At 45.9% G+C, this 18,831-nt stretch overlaps 1 long non-coding RNA gene across 2 annotated transcripts; it reads right to left on the reverse strand.

Annotated features, from left to right (window-relative positions):
* Nucleotides 1-1,859: 1,859 nt before the first annotated feature.
* Nucleotides 1,860-17,968, reverse strand: LOC125319507. Of its 2 annotated transcripts, none has more exons than XR_007200775.1 (3): nt 17,897-17,968; nt 7,438-7,525; nt 1,860-1,958 (listed from the first exon to the last, which is right to left on the reverse strand). It is a non-coding gene; the product is annotated as an uncharacterized LOC125319507 (long non-coding RNA). The 2 variants fall into 2 exon arrangements; XR_007200776.1 differs by lacking the exon at nt 1,860-1,958 and adding an exon at nt 5,048-5,147.
* Between the last annotated feature and the right edge of the window lie 863 nt (nt 17,969-18,831).

Here is an 18,831-nt window from a genome sequence, read left to right on the forward strand (position 1 = left end):
CTGTGACCTAAAAGCAGTGTTGGCTTCCCCTCCTGTCTCCATCCTCAATCGCCCAATACCATGAGACATATCCCCTGACCTGGTGGCTTTGGGGCAGGCTGCTGTAAACCAGTAACCAGCAGCCCTCCTCTGTCCATCAGCTTTGGAGATCTTCTGCAAGCAGTCCATTTTATCCTGGAGGATGCAATTTGAATGGTTTAACAGAGAAGCAGTTTCAGCAGGACACAGGCCTACACCTACTCCCCGGTGTGGCCTCCCAAAGGAACATCTCTGCTTCCAACCTTGAACTGGATCTTTTTGTCTCTTTGACTCATTAACAGCCCTCAACAAAAGCAATGTGAACCTTTCACCATATCATTAGCAGCATCTGAGGACAAAGAAATGAAGCTTCACTATATGTTACCATTTCACAAATAAATGCCTTCTTTATGAAAAATTAATATATCCACAACTTTTCTCAGCCTGTCTGCCTTCTGCTAGTAGTTTTCAAGATCATTCAGGAGCTTTGCAGTCATATATGTCATTTTCTTTTGATGCTTTGAAGAAGGAAGCTACACACATGCAGAAAATACCACGGTCATACTATTCAAAAGTCGCTGAACAAAGTGAGAATGCTCCTGGTTTTAGACAAGTCTGAGGTTCTTTGTTTATACTAGCAGATACTTCAGTGAGACTCCTTGAATGGTGTGAGAATGCTCAGGCAGTGGCTTCACCTTTGATAACTGTATATTTGCTTAGAATCTCTTTGATTAAAATGAGTTCCTTCAATTAATAACTCTGGATGGAAAGGCAGTTTTCCCCCGATTTTGATTCACTATCCTTTTTTCATCTGCCTACAGTATACGGCTTCTAGCTATTGTCTCCCAGTAGATTGTCCTGCACTGGAGATCAGGTACATTGCCTTTGGAAGAAAAGTTGTATGCTATTAATCAGTTTTTAACTTGCTAAGGTACTTGGCCGCTGACCAAGGCATTGCCCCATCCCACCACACTGTGACATTGCTGCTGCTCTTGGGTCACTTAGTGCCCTAATCATCAGTACCTTTCTCTGCAGGTAGCAACTGCACATAAAAACATTTTGTCCTTCTCTGACATTAAAATATGCTCCCACTTTTCCATGTCCACACTGAAAAAGCCTAATTCAGTCAGTCAATTTTTCTGTGAATGCAGAGTGACATTACCACTGCCTGGCTGCTCACACTCACCACAGAATAACCAGAATGAAGTTCTCCTGCCTCACCTGCAGTGGTGCAAGTACCATAAAAGCAGAGAGCTATGGCAAATCATGAACTTGGTTTCTTTGCAGCAGCTTGCAACCCTCACCTACCATCCCTTGGTTTTGGCAGAGCTCTTATAACACAGTCTCAGTTCTGACCTGATGGGAGTGACTGAGTCCTCCCTGGTTTGAGAGAAACACCCCATGTTTTCATGTGGATGGAGGTGCAGTGTAGGGGAGGGGGCTGGTTCACCTCACTCTCCCTCTGGAGCAAGGAGGAGTGTCTGGTACAGGCAGAGCGACTGCTCAGCACATGGGAGGCTCACCAGAGGTAGGACCACCATCAGGAATGCTTAAATGCATCCCCTTCAGCTCAGCTGTGGTGTTCCCTGAGCTAATTGAACATTTGTTAATTCAGTTTGCTGCTGGGATAGAGTTAATTTTCTTCACAGGGTCTAGTAAGGGCTATGTTTGAATTTGTGCAGAAAACAGTGTTGATAACACAGGGATGTTTTCATTACTGCCGAGCAGGCCTGCACTGAACCAAGGCCTTTTCTGCTCCTCAATCTACCCCAGCAGTGAGCAGATAAGCAACCAGCTGCATAAGATACTCAGAGGCCAAACACCGACTGTAAAACCTCACGTGCAGTGGATCCTTGGCTTGACACAGTTTCATGCTGTGTGAAGGGCACAAAGCAGCTTGTGAGAGATATTCCTCATAGTATCAGGTATGCCACACAACCCTGGGAAATGGAACACAGATAAATAATAAAGGTCAAGAAAAACATCCCAACTCTTCACTTTCCATGAAAAAACATGCTGAAAATACTAAATACTAAAAAACATGCTAAAAACCCCTCTGCTGAAGCCCTGGAAACTTGCATTTTACTCACAAACAATGAAATTATTAGTTATTAATTATTTTTAATCTGTAATTTTTAGCATGTTTAGGTTTCTCCTGGGACCTCATACAGTGTTAATAAAATCTTTTGCTATTCTGGACACAATGTCAGAAATGCATATGTGTTCCAAAAGACAAGGAGTTTCTCTTGTCCAAACCAAGAGCCACCACCTTAGATAAAATCTGTAGGCACAAAAGAAAAATCTTTCCCATCTGCATTAAATTGCTCATAAAGAAGCTCAACATTATAACTCAGTCTAGGCCTGTTGGATTTTCAATGTATCAAAATTAATTACATACTTCAGAGCAATTTTGCATTAGCCAGTGACTTTTCTCCTTTGCAGGTATATTTAAACATTCAGATGCACTGGAGAATTACATTATTAAACGTGCTGCAGAGAATATTAAAAATGGAGTGCTGATGAACGTTTGTTTGGTTTGCACAGAAAATTCTGACTCCTGCTCATGATCATCACTATTACTTCAGTCTGAATCACATAAGGAAACATAAACCTGTTGGAGCAAGTCCAAAGGAGTCTGAAAAGATGCTGAGAGGGCTGGAGACAGGTTGAGAGAGTTGGGGTTGTTGAGTCTGGAAAAGAGAAGGCTCCAGAGAGACCTTAGACACCCTTCCAGTACCTAAAGGGGCACCATGAGAGCTGGAGAGGAATCTGTAGGACAAGAGCATGTTAGGAAGAGGGGTGATGGCTTCAAACTCACAGGGGCCAAGTTTAGATTAAATATGAGGAAGAAATTCTTGACTGTGAGGACGGGTATGCCCTGGAACATGTTGCCCAGTCAAGTTGTGGCTGCCCCATCCCTGGAAGTGTTCAAGGCCGGGTTGGATGGCACCCTGAGCAATCTGGTCTAGCAGAGGGTGTCCCTGTCCAAGGCAGTGGGATTTAAGGACTTTAAGGTCTTTACGGATGGTCTTTAAGGACTGTTCCAACCCAAATGGTTTTATATTTCTATGATTCTCTATCTGCTAAAGGGACACTGTGGCCTCTGCCACTGGTCAGAGTGCATTAAAACAGTAGCTTTTTCCTTCTCTGTCATACTTCCTACCTCCTGAAAATAACACCCAGCACAATTTGAGATATTCTCCAGGGCACTTTGTACTCATGCTCTTTCTCAGGAGACTGACAATCCTCAGACGTGAAATCCCAATCATAAACACAGAGCAATGTGATCAAACATGGCAGGCCAGATTCCCAAGAAACAGAAATCAATACTCTGCTGAAATCCTTGAAACTGAGCCAACAAATTAAGTAAAAGAGGAAGAACCTGATCCACAGGCCAAATGCGATGTGGAGCTCAGCACTGAGAGATGTTATGTGTTTTAAAGATGTCAATTTCTTTGCATCACTTGCATTCCCTACATTCCCTAATGTCTCCCTTGATATCACTTGATATCACACTCCTTTTCTATCAAAAATCCTCATGTCTTTTACAGTGGTCCTCTCAAAAACTTCTCAAACAGTGACAGTGGTTTGCACAACACTGTTGGAGGTGATTTTGAAGAACACAAAATTGTTGCTTCGTGATTTGTTGATGAAAGTACATATTCCTCAAGACTGTTAATCAGACATGGTTTTGTGGAAATAAGACATATGCAGACCTGAGCATACTGACAAGAGCTCTCTTGCTGCAGTTACACACATTCAGATAGGTGATTTCTGGTTGCCTGTATCAATGTTCCGCCATCTGCAACAGCTGGAGCTGTACTGTACACCAGATGACCATGTGTGATGGAGTGTCTGTGTATCGCAGTCTCCATGCAAAAATACTACTTCTACATTTGCTAAAAAAATAGCTGGGTCTGTTTTCTCCTCAATTTCACCCAGCCAGAATATAAATCCCAGACCCAGGACAACACTTTGTGAGCCATTAATAGAACACAGAAGGTGACAGAAGTCTAAAAGAGAGTTTCAGTTTCTGAAAAACCACAGTCCAAGAGTGAAATTCAAAATATAAATATGCTTCAGAATGCGTTTGATATAGTACATGACACAAGAACAGAGGCTGAAGTTTCAAGATACCATGTTTAAGGCAATCAATGCCTCCAGTCCTCCAGCACTGAAACTTGATATGCCAGGAAGCCACATGAACATCAAAATTGTCAGCAGCTGCACAATCAAGACAGGTTGGTCTAGGTCTTTTACAGCATTACACCTGAAACTGATAGTGTGAGTTCGTACAGTGTTACCAACTCGCCAGCACTTGCTAGAAAATGCAGGCATAAAATGCAAGATGTCTGCATTATAGAAGTCCAAGGGACTGTTCCTAGGATAAGCATTATTTTCACCTACAGAAATTAACATGAATTGTGTTCCTGGAAGAGAGAATCAGGGAATGGTTAAGGTTGGAACAGACCTCCAAGTTCATTGGGTCCCACTGTCAATGCAGCATTGTCTTGTTAAACACTAAACTATATCCCCAGGTGCCCCATCCACACATCTTTGGAACACTTCCAGAGACAGTGATTCCATGGGCAGTCTATTCTAATGGTCATTCCAGCAGTGAGGAATTTTTTCCTTATATCAATACTAAACCTCCCTTGATGCAACTTGAGGCCATTTCCTCTTGTCCTTTCACCTTGCAGCGGATTAGACAGGTTACAGGATCCAGGTCCTGCATACTAGTGTGGGACATTTTGGAAAGACAGATGAAGTGAAAACCCTGTAGAGAGATCATGATGAAGAAGAAGTATACACCTATAGTGATGCAGATCCCTGAGCCTTGTCTGTCCATTTAAATGTTTCCTCCTGCTGATACCTAGGTCCAACGAAAAAGGAAAATAAACCTCATTCTAATGAGATTACAGTAAGAACATGGAACACACTTTGCCCTTTATTCACGTCAGCCACTACCACATGTGTGAAGATTGTGCTCCAGACTATCTTGTTAGAATCTGCTTTTAATTACCTAATGATTTATTTTGCAATGTAGCAGTCTATGTTCTGTTCAACAGCTGATTTTTGCTCTGCAATAATTCGTTCTTATGTTTAGAGATCTTCAAGGCGAACAAAATCTGGAAGAAATGTTAAAATAGTTTAGAATATTAACTTTAAAGTAAAATAGATAAGCAAACAACACGTTTCTCACAGTCTTGTCTTAGTAGTGTGTAGACACTCTTTTTGCCTTGTCACTTGCAGGCTGACAGCATCTATGCCGTATTTTCCTCAGCAAATAGCAGGAGGGGAGGTTAGAATTAATATTTGTTTGGGTCTTTTTTTCAAGCTAGCTTTATATAGTACACACCCAAAAGGCATGCATAAACATAAATCTATAAAAACCTTGGTTTTCATCTCCTTTTCCAATGCAAATGCTGTTTCAGATTTGTCACCACTTAACATCAGAAGAGAACACTCAGAATGGTGTGCATGGCACTGCTCTGTTGGTAGCAAATATAGCCAGCTTTAACCAGGAACTAAACAAGGGGCTTTTAGAGATGGCCTTTACTCTGTCACCAGCCTGGTAAGTATCAGATTGCATAGCTGAGCAATTTAGCATTTTGGTTGCCAGTATTTTTTACTAAAGATTGCTCATTTGTTGCCTCTCTGTTGGTTTTTTTTTTTTTGCTCTAGTCCTTTGGGATAGCAGGGACAGCTGGCTTCCTCTTCAGCCACATTGCTCATGTGTTTGGGTGTGAATGGCCTTCTCTGGCTTCAGAAAGGTGATCTCAGTTTTAGTCTTTGACGGAAACACAGCTGTACAGCTATCTGTCCATGAAAAGTGCATTCTGCTCCCCACTCTGGAATGTGGGGAAGTTTCTAGACATCACTCTGCAGGGGATTTCATGTGTTTTCTGATAGTTGTGGCTGGGGCAGAGTTATTTTCTTCCAAAGGGCTGGTACAAGGCTGTGTTTTGCATTTGTGTTTGAACACAAGGCTGATAATACAGAAATGTTTTTGTTATTGCTGAGCAGAGCTTGCACAGAGCCAAGGCCGTTTCTGTTCCTCCCACAGGAAGGAACCTGGGGAGGTGGCTGGGGGTACCTGTGAGACTGGGAGGGGACACGGCCAGGACAGGTGATGCAAACTGACCAAAGGACATTCCAGACCGTATGGCATCATGCTCAGTGTACAAACTGGGGGGAAGAAGAAGGAAGGGGGGGGACATTTGGAGTGATGGTGTTTGTTTTGTGTTTATTATGTATGATGGGACCCTGCTCTGCTGGGGATGGCTGAACTCCTGCCTGTCCGTGGGAGGCAGGGAACTTCTTGTTTTGCTCTACTTGTGTGCATGGCTTTTGCTTTCCCTATTAAACTGTCTGTATCTCAACCCATGAGTTTTCCAGCTTTTAGCCTTTTGATTCTTTTCCTCAATTCCTCTGGTGGGGGAGTGAGTGAGCCACTGTGCAGGTCTGGGCTGTTAGCTGGGGTTAAACCACAACACCTCCTCAAACTGCTTTCAACAAGTCCATCAGTGTCACTTACAGCTTAATCCCACCTGCTTCACACTCATTTTTTTGGCTAGTTTGTGTTTGACTTTTCCATCTGATGCAAGTTATACTCAGATTCTGACACCCTGGCTCTGGCTGACCTCACCTCAACTTCATTCATGAGTTAGTTCAATTCCTTGCAATAATACAAGTAAAGATCTCACATGATCACTCATTCAGGACACGCTCCTTTCACCCCGAATCCTTTAGGTAATCCAATTCAGCTGCTCACTTTAATACCCTTGATTTGATTGTGTCGTTTGAATGACACTAGGCCAATGTTCTACTTCCAGGAAAATTCCCATTAAGATCAAAATAATTGTTCATGATTCATTACTCTCTTCTACACAATAATGGTAAAGAGTTCAACACATACTAATTTATTTTGCTTCCTTTAGCTGCCTCTGCCTGATGAAACACAGAAGATCCCTAAAGACCAGAAAGAAAAAGCTGTTAGCAGCTAAATACAGTCAGATTTTGATTTTTTACTTGCTCCCAGTTCAAACATGTCTATCTACCTCCTATGCTTCCACTCTGTCTACCCTAGCTACAAAAATGAGGACTGTGGATGGCTCCCTGAGGACCTCTGCATCCATCATCATTTTCAGCTTGGCAGGAGAGAAAAAAAATGTGACTAGCCACTAGTAGATGGCTGTGCAGGTGAGAGAAATCATGCAGCCCCTGATAAAAGGATGCTGACTGCAGGAAAAACATGATAAAGCAAGATCCAGGTGGTGAGAAAATTTTATAAATACTCAATTGCTAACCAAGCTGTCACCAGCCTTGTGTTATCATGGCTATCTGCATCAATCACCTTGGAGAGAAACACTCAGGAAACGTAGCACCGCTAATTTCTCTGTTTATTGAACTACTCACTTGTTTGCAAAATGCTGCCTGCACCTGTCTTGGACTGCAGCTCCCAGGGACAATTCTCCACTTTGTTCTGTTTGTACAGCAACTAGCACTGCAAAAAAAAAAAAAAACAAAAAAAAAAAAAAAAAAAAAAACAAACCTCTAAACCCTCTGTATAACGTTCTCTGTCAGGGAGATCTGGGATGCAACCCATATAAACCCCTGAATCCAGCTCCACGCCTCAGTTATCAGGGAAATTTTGGCAGGCTTCAGATGAAGTGGCAGGGACACATAAGCTCCTCCTGCAGCTACCAAAGCACAGAGCAGCTACAGAAGTCAGAGCTGAGGTTGAGAAGGAAGGTTTCCCTTTCAGGCCTGTGTATCTTTCCAGGCAGTAAGACAGTCACATAAATCTGCAGAAATGGATAAAAAGGTAACGACAAGCCAACAGATGAATTTATTCACAAGCCATTTCCTGCATGATATGCTAATTCCAGTGAGGAAGAAGCATTCTGAAAATTGGCACGTATACTGTGCGTGGTGTCTTAATTGGCTGTTAAGGTTAGAAGAACACTGATTAGGAAACAGGTAAAGTACTTGTTACTACGATGAGCAGCTGGGAGCTTCAGGCAGCTTCAGTGTGGGCTCTAACTGCACATTTATTTGCAAACTATTACAGCAAACTTCCACAAGAAGGGGCCAAAAGAAGAAAAAAACCTAGAACATCGTGTAAAGCAGCTTTTGTGCCAACACTGACAAACTGCTTAGCATTTTCCACTGCTGAGGTTAAGTGCTGGGGCATGTTAGAGAAAACCAAGAAACATTCCGAGGAGGCAGAACTCCATCAGGCTGCTTTGTTTCTCTAATTTTAGCATCCAGCCAGAGAGGATCAGAGAACAAAATGCTACTTCGAGTGACCTGGTATCCATGAGACAGTGAATCTCAGAAGCGAAACCTTCACTGACTGTGTCCAGGGAGAATAATTCAAGTCTGGAGGCAAATTCCCCTTAGCCCTGACACCTATGACTTTCTACCAGTGCTGATACACATGATGCAGTCAGAATGATGATGGCTTGCACCTGTTTTCTTTACAAACATAAATTAAGACCAAACTGAAAAGGCAGTGGTCCTTCCGCCCTGCTCCTAGGAGTGTCTCTGTTACACGCCTCTTCCCAACGCAACACAAAATTTAAAGATGGAGACAGAAGCAAAGGAGTACGCTGATGTACGCCTACATCAATGGCTGTCTCTCTCTCAGATCTTCTGGTGTATTTCTATCTCTGTCATCCTGTCAGTTGCATAAATCTATACTCACAATAATTAAAATCAAATCCTTGCTTTGCACTCCGCAAGTTGCATCACACAATGTTTTGAGCACTTTTTACCAAGACGGCTTGAGAGCAGAGATCAAGGGAGCTACAAAAATGCAGCTTGTGGTCAAGTAATCAGGGCAATTACAGTGAGAAACTTGTCACTCATCAGAGGAGAGAAATGTAGGCTGGTTTTTCCAGCCCTTATTTTAAGAAGTAATTGCTGTTCTAGTATTTAATGCAAAAATAATTCTCTTTTCTGGAGGCTAATCCCTGGCAGATGGAGACACAAGTTTAGTGTATTAGAGATTCTTCATTGTGTCAATTGTGTGGTGATATCAAATGCAGAGCAAACACATCATGCATTGGTAGGACAGAACTAGTGAATAAAAAAACATTCAGAAAACACCTCAGAAATATAATTTTTTTTCAATTTATGCATGTTCTTGTTAGACAGCTTCTGCTCTAGGCTTTCCCTCACTGACCATAGCAAGTCTTTCTCACTGCCTGGCTCTCACATGGTCAAAAATTTTACTGTGTACTACAGAACGTCAGAGCTGTTTGACCTTTCTGAGAAGAAGCAGGTCCAATGATGAGAAGGTTTGGAAGTTATTAACACTCCATCCGTCTTCAGAGCTGATTAGCCAGTTACTGGATTTGAAGGAACCCTATTGTACTGAGAAGCCAGGCAAAAGTACTACTTTCACAGTTTGGTGAGGGCTTTATTCCTAGCAGTACGTTCCAGACCAGGAAAACTGTCCTTCTTTAGCTTGATTACTTACTTCCACAACAAAAGAGATCTTCAAAAATAAGCGTCCATGTTAATTGTTGGGGAAGATGAAACAGGAAAGCCTTATAAATATGATTGCCTGACAAAAGATTTTGGGAATATGAAAACTACAGGCAACATCGAAATGAAAGCCACTTTTGAAATACCAAGTCTTAGTTACTGAACAACTGGAAAACAATGGTATGGCCAACTGAAGGTAATCCCCTCTTGATGGAACAATACCCTCTGCTTGCAGGCAGGTCCAAGGGTCAGAGCAGACCCTACTAGCTCAGCAGAAGGGGTCCAAAGAGTAGTTTTTAGAAGTTAAGATGTAACACTCTATGGTAATATAAGAACTCTTATAGGCTGTATGTAAATGCTATAGGATTTGTATCTTGTATTAGATTGGTTAGTGACAATTAGAATATTCAGTACAGAAGATGATTTATTGTATTGTAACCAGGACTTCAGACATTCCTTACTACTTCTTCCTCTTCCACTCCTGCTCTTACTTCCACTCTTGCTCTTACACTCTCTCTCTCTCTCTCTCACCCGTTTACTCTCTTGCTCTCTTGGGCCTGCTCAGAGCTGAGTCTACCAGCTCTGAGCAGTGCCCCAATACCCACGCCTTTTACAATAAACCGACTGTGTCCCAAGACCTGCCTATAGAGATCTCTCGTCACCGTCCGACCGACCCGCCAGTAACCTACAGTCTGGCGCCCATCGTGATTGCCGAGCCCACACCCAGCACCTGCAGCCTGGCGCACAACGTGATTGAACGCCCGGTTCAGCTTTCTCCATCTGTAGGACTTTTCTCCATGGACGGTAACTAAAAGACCAGTTATAGCCACCTAGAACGTGTCGTGAGCACGGCATACCGATGCTGCGCATCGTAGTAGCTGGAGCTCTATAATTCTGCTGAGGCAGCCTTCGAGCACGGGGATTACCTGGAGCTCTTGGAGGGAATTGCCTGGCAGTCCTCGAGCACGGGCGGCCACTGCTGCGCAGCGGCCCCCTGGAGCTCTTTGAGGAGGTCTGCCGTATCACCCCTCGAGCACGGACACACTGCTAAGCAGTACTGACCGGAGCTCTGTGGAGGGAAATCTGCCGCACGCCCTGAGCACAGGCGAGTAGTGCTGAGCACCGCCCGCACTGGAGCTCTCAGTGCGGACCCACCCGTGAGGTCCTGAGCAAGGAAAGCCGTTGCCAAACGACGCCTGAAACCCGAGCTCTGGGAAAGGACCGAAAAGCGGCGTCCTGAGTGCTGAGTGGAGTGCCTGGCCAGCCCCCCACGACAGACATCTGAGTAAGGACGCTGCTCCTGCGACATCATCTAAGTGAGTATCATACTGGTCTAAAAAATGGGACAAACCCACTCTGCCCATGACAGAGATCTCTATAAGCAACTTAAGCATATACTTATAAGCTCTGGTCCAAGTCAGTTGCCTAAACACGAGCTAAAAAATCTTTTAGAATGGACCCAACTTAATTTCCCAAATGCTGACCGTTCAGTCGTCTTTACAAGAGACTTTTGGGACACAGTTGGGGTTAAGCTCTTTAATAATATCTCCTACCGAGATATGGCAGCCGCGCAGCTGCTCCCAGCTTGCAGAGCGCTGGTAGAGCTGTTTGCTGCGGTGGCGCCGCCTGCAGCAGTCACCCCGCCGAGCCCGGCTCCTGCTGCGAGCCCGCCCCTTGCCGCCGCGAGCCCGCAACGGAGCACGGCCCCTGCCCCTCCGCCGGACCCCGCGGCTCCGGTACCCGCGGTCCGGCTGACTCGCACCGCCCCGCCCCCCGTGCTCGCGGTCCCCGCACCCGTTACCCCGGCCCCCAGCCACCCCACCGGACCCTACGGCCCCTCCCGCCGCTCCCGCCATCCCCGCCCCCGCCATCCCGTTCGCCCCCGCTGCCCCATCCCTCGCGGTCCCCGCCCTCGGTTCCAGCATCTCCGCGGCCCCGCCCCTTGCCCCTGCCCCCCCGTGCCCCCCCCCCGTTTCCATCATCGCGGCTCCACCCCCCCCGCTACCGTCATTCTTACCCCACCCCCCCGCTGCTGACATCATGATGGCCCCGCCCCCCGGCGGTACCCCGGCGGGGCCAGCGCCTACCCCCCTGCTACCTACGGGTGTTACCCCTCCCCCAGCCGCGCCGGTTATGGCCATGGCTGCCATTATAGCCGGCCCCCCGCAAAGCCAAGTCGCGACCCTTCTTCCAGCCCCCCAGGTCCCCCCCCCCGACACGGCGCCGATGGTAGCCATTGTTCCATCTGCGTCCATCGCTGCTGTGTCTTCACAGTCTCCTGCCGCTCCCGAACCACCGGTGCCTACAGCGCCGGTCACGGCCGCGCTGGTGTCCCCGGCACCCCCTGTGCACGTTACCCGCAGTAACCCTACCCCCCCACCCTGCCGTTCAAGCGCACACAGCACCCCCCGAGCGGTCCCCCGGCCCCGCGGCACCACAGACGCCTATGTCTACTCCCGTCCCTGCTACCGTTCCTGTGCAATTCCCCGATCCCGGCACTGCCGCTCCAGCAGCGCCGTTTCTGCCCGCCGCACCACCACCCACCCCAGCCCAGCCTACAAGCTCCCAGCAGCAGCACGCCGTGATCCAGCCACCGGCCCTCCTGCCTCCCGCGGCCGCAGCCCCAGCCCCTGGTTCTGCAGTCCTGCCATCTCCTGCTCTGCCCCAACCGCCCGCCACACGGACTACTGCCATTACAGCCTGCCGCGCTGACCTGATGACGCAACCTGCGCATGCACAATTGCTGCAACACACGCATGTGCAATTGCTGCAACCCACGCACGCGCAATTGCTGCAACTCCCAGATCACCGGTATCACTCCGCTCACACTCCTCCAACCACAGCACCGCTCCTGGGACCAGCCGCGCATCCTCCCGCGACTCCACCGCGCAGCTCCGCCCCGCCTCCTCGCCCGCCGCCACCGCGATCGGCTGCGCCACTCCCGAGCTCTGCCGTGCCATCGCTGCCCCTGCCGGGTCCCATCCCCGCGCCGCAGCCGCCCCTGCCGGGGTCCCCCGACACCGTACAGCCGTATCCCTCCGCCGCCCAGCCGTATCCCTCCACGCAGCGCAGCCTCGCCTCAGAAGCCGCGAGCAGGGGGGGAACGGAGGGCAATGATGCAGCTCCAGTGGCAGGGGAGACGGAGAGCCCCTCTGCCGGAGCTGATGCTTTAACACAAGTAAACTCTGAAAAGCAGCCAGATTTGTTTGCAATGAGCCCCAGAGTCCCGCCAGCGAGCGACGGGGATCTTGCAACCCAGAAAGAGAAAACGAGTTCTGAAAGTTTGTCAGCGCTACCTTCTGAATCAAAAAATCCTCCAAAGTGCTCAGATTATTCTAAATTAACAGATTGCCATGAAATAAGACCCCAAATCTATAAAGATGAAAGTCTTAGTCTATTAACTAAGCCTGTGATAGCTAGCCAACAGCCTGACAGTCCTAAAACGTGGGCTCCCATCCCCACTCTCGAAATTAAAGAACTAAAAAGTGCTGTAAGATACAGTGGTATTTGCTCACCGTATCTTAAACAACTGCCAAAAAGTACCCTAAAAGGAACACATCAAACTTTAAAATGCATTTTAAATCAACAGAAAAGGGGAAAAGCCCAGGCTACACCTCAAAGAAAGTTGAATAAAACCTTGTGTTTTTAATTTCTTGAATAGCTCTGCAGAAGAGCCTGATCCCTCCATTTATAGACATTTCTTAAACAACAAAAAAGCAAAACTGAAGGAGCACCCCCTAGTTTTAATTAAGAATTTAGCATCAGGAAAAATAGAAAGACCATATGATCTTATAATGTGGGGAAAGGGATTTGCATGTCTCTCCACAGGTGAAGGAACCAAGTGGATTCCAGCAAAGAATGTGAAGCTGTACCACACATCAAAGCCCGTTGTCGGTTCCACTTCAGCCAGTGACCCTGCAAGTGGAAGCCAGGAAGTAAGCACCCAGACCTAAAGTGCGCAGAATCACCAGAAGAAAGTGATCTGCCAAAAACAGCTCAAGAAAATAATGGAGTTTTCTCATCTGCGCGCGTGCATGTTGCTTTTATTCTTATGTTTTAGTTTTTGTAGTGAAGCTTTACCTGTAAATCAACCAAAGACAAATGTTTGGGTTGCTTTAGCCAAATCTTCAGGCTCCGATACCATCTGTCTATCTGACACAAGCCCTGACAAACCTTTTTCAACCTGTTTAGTTGGAATACCTTTACCAGAAGGTTTTGATAATGTTACTCTTGATAAGTACTGGCCATACGACGATCATCAAGTATCTCCAACTACCAGCCATAAACACCAAACTTATATTGATAATTCTAAAATTGATAAATCTGACCTTCAAGAGCTAGAAATCCTAGGCTCGTTAACTATGGATACCTGCTATTTCTTTCACTTTCTAGGAGAAAACGGTCCTCATTTAAATGTTACCCCATATCACCCAGCTTATAGCAATGTAACTTCTTGGTGCAACCAAGCTAAGCTTCTTATATATGACGAACCTCATGCAGATCGTTTTAACAAACTTCCTATTCGATTCCCTAGAGGAATTTGGCTCATCTGTGGAGACAGAGCCTGGCAAGGTATACCTTCAAAAATAGATGGTGGCCCTTGTGCTCTGGGACAACTTACAATTATTGCTCCCAGTGTCAAAGAAGTAATCAAAAAGAAAAACAGAAAGATTAGATCTTCCTGGGGACATCAGTATGAGAGCGACTGTGATAGTGACTTTCACCCTTGGAACTCTGAAAAATCAATTGTTGCGAGCATTTTTCTTCCTCAGTTAAGTTCCTCAATTGCACTAAAACAGTTAAACAAGTTGGGATGTTGGCTCAGCAAGGAGGTAAATGCCACCTCTACTATGATCAGTGACTTGTTAACCAATGAAGAGGCAGTCAGACATGCCACTTTACAAAATAGAGCTGCCATTGATTATCTTTTATTAGCACATGGGCATGGCTGTGAAGATTTTGAAGGATTATGCTGTATGAACTTATCCGATCATTCTGTTTCCATTCACAAACAGTTACAAAACCTAAGGGACCTAGCTAACCAAATTACAACAGATAACTCGTCTTGGCTAGACAGTTTGTTTGATGGTTGGAGCTTTGCACCCTGGCTAAGGGAACTCTGTAAAATAGGCTTGATTATTCTAGTAGTAATAATTATAGTTTTAGTAGCAGTACCTTGTATACTTCAGTGTGTGCAAAAAATGACGAGTAGGACTATGTCTAATATCTTAATTGTTCATCGGAAAGGGGGAGATGTTGGGGAAGATGAAACAGGAAAGCCTTATAAATATGATTGCCTGACAAAAGATTTTGGGAATATGAAAACTACAGGCAACATCGAAATGAAAGCCACCTTTGAATTACCAAGTCTTAGTTACTGAACAACTGGAAAACAATGGTATGGCCGACTGAAGGTAATCCCCTCTTGATGGAACAATACCCTCTGCTTGCAAGCAGGTCCAAGGGTCAGAGCAGACCCTACTAGCTCAGCAGAAGGGGTCCAAAGAGTAGTTTTTAGAAGTTAAGATGTAACACTCTATGGTAATATAAGAACTCTTATAGGCTGTATGTAAATGCTATAGGATTTGTATCTTGTATTAGATTGGTTAGTGACAATTAGAATATTCAGTACAGAAGATGATTTATTGTATTGTAACCAGGACTTCAGACATTCCTTACTACTTCTTCCACTTCTACTCTTGCTCTTACTCTTACTCTTGCTCTTACACTCTCTCTCTCTCTCTCTCACCCGCTTACTCTCTTGCTCTCTCGGGCCTGCTCAGAGCTGAGTCTGGCAGCTCTGAGCAGTGCCCCTATACCCACGCCCTTTACAATAAACCGCCTGTGTCCCAAGATCAGACTATAGAGATCTCTCGTCTCCGTCACCGACCGTCCCATCCATCCCGTCAGTAACCTACAGTTAATAATAAGCAGGGGCAGGGAAGGGGATATTCCAGGATGTTCCCAGACTGCTCCACAACTAGGTTTGCTTTTGCCTTTGGCATAGCACACAGACAGAGAACTAAGAATTATAGTTAAAATAAATCTGAATTGCATGACTCCACATGTTCCCCAGAGTACCACAAATTCTTAATACTTATTCCTTAAGATTACTCTAGATTTGTGAGTTTAAGTGGATCAGGCAGGAGGATTAGCAAACAAGCAGATAATAATCTTTAAAAGGAACTGCTGAAAATGCTGCTGCTGAATGACTTCCTAAAATCAAAAGAAGCATAAAAGACTTTCTGTTGTTACTAGAAAATATTCTGAGTTTCATAAGAGAGTAAATTTCAGAATAGGTTTGAAGACAGTTCCTCTTCCACTGATTGTACTGATTCCACGGATGCTGTCACTGGTAACAGACAAGCACCAAGGAAGCCAGAGCTGGGAACAACCCTGGTGTCCCTGAGGAGCTGCAGTCACCTTCATGAGGACACACTGGGCTTTAAGGAAACCACCTAGTATCCAAAGTGTGGAAAAGTGTATTTTGGAAAGAGGCAGCAGCTCTCTTTAGAACTCAACCTTCCTTTCAGCAGCTAAACAGCCACTGAACATGAGTCAGTGTATGCCCATGTGGCCAAGAAGGCCCATGGAATCCTAGCCTGCATCAGGAACAGTGTGGCCAGCAGGACCAGGGAAGTGATTCTTCCCCTGTGCTTGGCACTGGTTGGGCCACACCTTGAGTATCCAGTTCTGGGCCACTCAATTTAGGAAGGACACTGAGGGGCTGGAGTGTGTCCAGAGAAGTGCAACAAGGCTGGAGAGAGGGTTGGAGCACAAGTCCAGTGAGGAGTGGCTGAGGGAGCTGGGGGAGCTCAGCCTGGAGAAAAGGAGGTTCAGGGGAGACCTCATCACTCTTTACAACTCCCTGACAGGAGGGTGCAGCCAGGGAGGGGTCAGGCTCTGCTCCCAGGAAGCAAGGGACTGGACAAGGCAAAACAGCCTCAAGTTGTGCCAGGAGAGGTTTACTTTGGGCATTAGGAAGAAATTCTTCACAGAAAGGGTGATTAGGCATTGGAAGGGGCTGCCCAGGGACGTGGTGGAGTCACAGTCCCAGGAGGTGTTTAAGAAAAGACTGGGCGTGGTGCTCAGTGCCATGGTCTGGTTGGCAAGGTGGTGTTGGGTCATAGGGTGAACTCAGTGATCTCAAGGGTCTTTTCCAATCTAAATGATTCTGTGATCCTGTAAATGAGTAGGTCTGCTTGCACTGCAACTGGAGTGGATAATTGCCAGTTTCTTGTCTCTCTGCTATTGGTGGTGTCACTCTGTCAGGTTTTGTTGCAGGGCATCTTCCAAGTTTCACTTGGACAGTCTGGGCTGTTCTCATGTTTTAATAAATTCTACCACCGCTTTGGGTACCCAGTGCATTTTTCAAAAAAAAAACCTCTTTCAAAAACAGAAACTTGACCTGCAAAGTCCTACCATGCTCGGCAGGGTGTGTGCTCAGCCTGCAGTGATTCTTGGGAGCAGAAGCACAAGGAAATACAGCTCCAAATCCACATACTCTCTCTTCAAGCTGTGACAAAGTTGTGAAGAGGGAGTTGGGATTATTTAACCTGGAGAAGAGAAGTCTCCAGGGAGACCTTCTTGCAGCCTCTCAGTACTTAAAGGGGACTTGTAAGAAGGATGAGGACTGACCTTTAATAGGGCCTGAAGGGTTAGGACAAGAACTAATTTCAAACTGAAAGAAGGTAGATTTAGATTTGATATAGGGAAGACATTTTTTATGATGTGGGTGGTGAAAATGTTGCACAGATTGGCCAGAGAAACTGCAGGTGCCCATTCCTTGGAAACATTCAGGGTCAGGCTGGACAGGAGTCTGAACAACCTGAACTAGTCAGAAGTGTCCCCTGTCCCATGGCAGGGGGCTGGACTGGTAGGACTTTAAAGGTTCCTTCCAGCCCAAATTATTTTATGATTCTATAAGAAAATTTTCAGCACTCATGGCTATCTGTAAAGAGTGGACGACCCAGTGAGTTTATTGGCAGGAGTACAAACACCTGAAACAAGACCACTGGCTTCTCTCTGGCTTAGACTCCTGTTGCATGCTGCCACATGTTCACCTCCAAAGTGAAGCCAGGGTCCAGACTTGGGCTAAACTGACAAGCTGCAATTCAGCAGGGGTGGTGGTACCAGCTCAGGGGCTCATTTCCCCACTTCTGCTCCCTTCAGAGGGAAGACACAGCAGTAAATCATCCAGGGATGATGGTGCTGGCTTAGCAGGGCAGCCTCAGGACACCCACAGCCAGTGTCTTACCACAACGTACTCCGGGTGCTACACTAGGTCTGGTGAGACAAAGAGGCAGGGCAACAGGGAAAAGGCAGGAAATGTAAAAGAGCAGCTGAGAAAGCCACGAATGCCCCAGATGGGATCTGCACTTACCATGCCAGAATGTTTTGTAACGTGGTCCCGAGCAGTTCTCCTGCAAATCAGTGGCTCCTTGGCTGAACACTGATTTCTGCTACGGTTTTACCTCCACTCACGAGGTTACCATGGAAACTTCTACGCCTGAGAAACTGGGAGGACTGAGCTGTAGCCTGGAGAATACATAAATCAGTAAGCAGGGAAGTAAGTCAGAAACAAGCAAGGGCTTCAGATGTGCACCTTTTTAATGAAAGCAGCACCTGAACACATTAGAGAGGGCAAGAAAGGTGCTGTATGCTAGCAGAAGCTTCATGTTACAGAAGCAGAGCACAGGCTAGTCAGGAAAATGCTGAATTAAAATCTAGAGAGCACAAGGAAGAGATAATATTCTCGCATGAAAATGTTTCATTTTAAATATCATCCTGGAGTATGATCAACACCCAGCTTTCCCCAGCTTGTCCCAGATAATCCTCTTGTCCCAGGCCTTCCCTCCTTTCCTAGTAGCATAAATTAGTTTTAACCAGCATCTCATGTGGGAATAACTGTCCTGTATCTTTTTTCTTCCTACACTGTTCTCATCCCTGCTTTTTCTTACATGCACTCCAATAAATCATAATTCGATTTGCTGCTTTGGCCAAATATGCGCAGATAGGGATGCCCTATGTGATAGTATTTTTTTTCCTGAAAGTGGGAGACACACTGCACACAAAGAAGGGGATTCTGCATCTGTCAAATGCACAGCTGTCAGATACTAGCAGCAGCACAGAGCAGCTCATTCCCTACGGGTCACAGACAAAAGACTGGGGAAGGAGGTGTTGCAAAAACGGACTTAATTCTTTCCCTTCCTCAGCTGCTTACCACTACACTTAATATGAAAAATGTAGTGTCTCTATTTCATAAGTATAATGAAATACTCTACACAGTCATCTTCATTAAGTCACTGATGCTCCTAA

Source organism: Corvus hawaiiensis, chromosome Z (genome assembly GCF_020740725.1).
Source record: "Corvus hawaiiensis isolate bCorHaw1 chromosome Z, bCorHaw1.pri.cur, whole genome shotgun sequence".
In the NCBI taxonomy this organism is placed as follows: domain Eukaryota; kingdom Metazoa; phylum Chordata; class Aves; order Passeriformes; family Corvidae; genus Corvus; species Corvus hawaiiensis.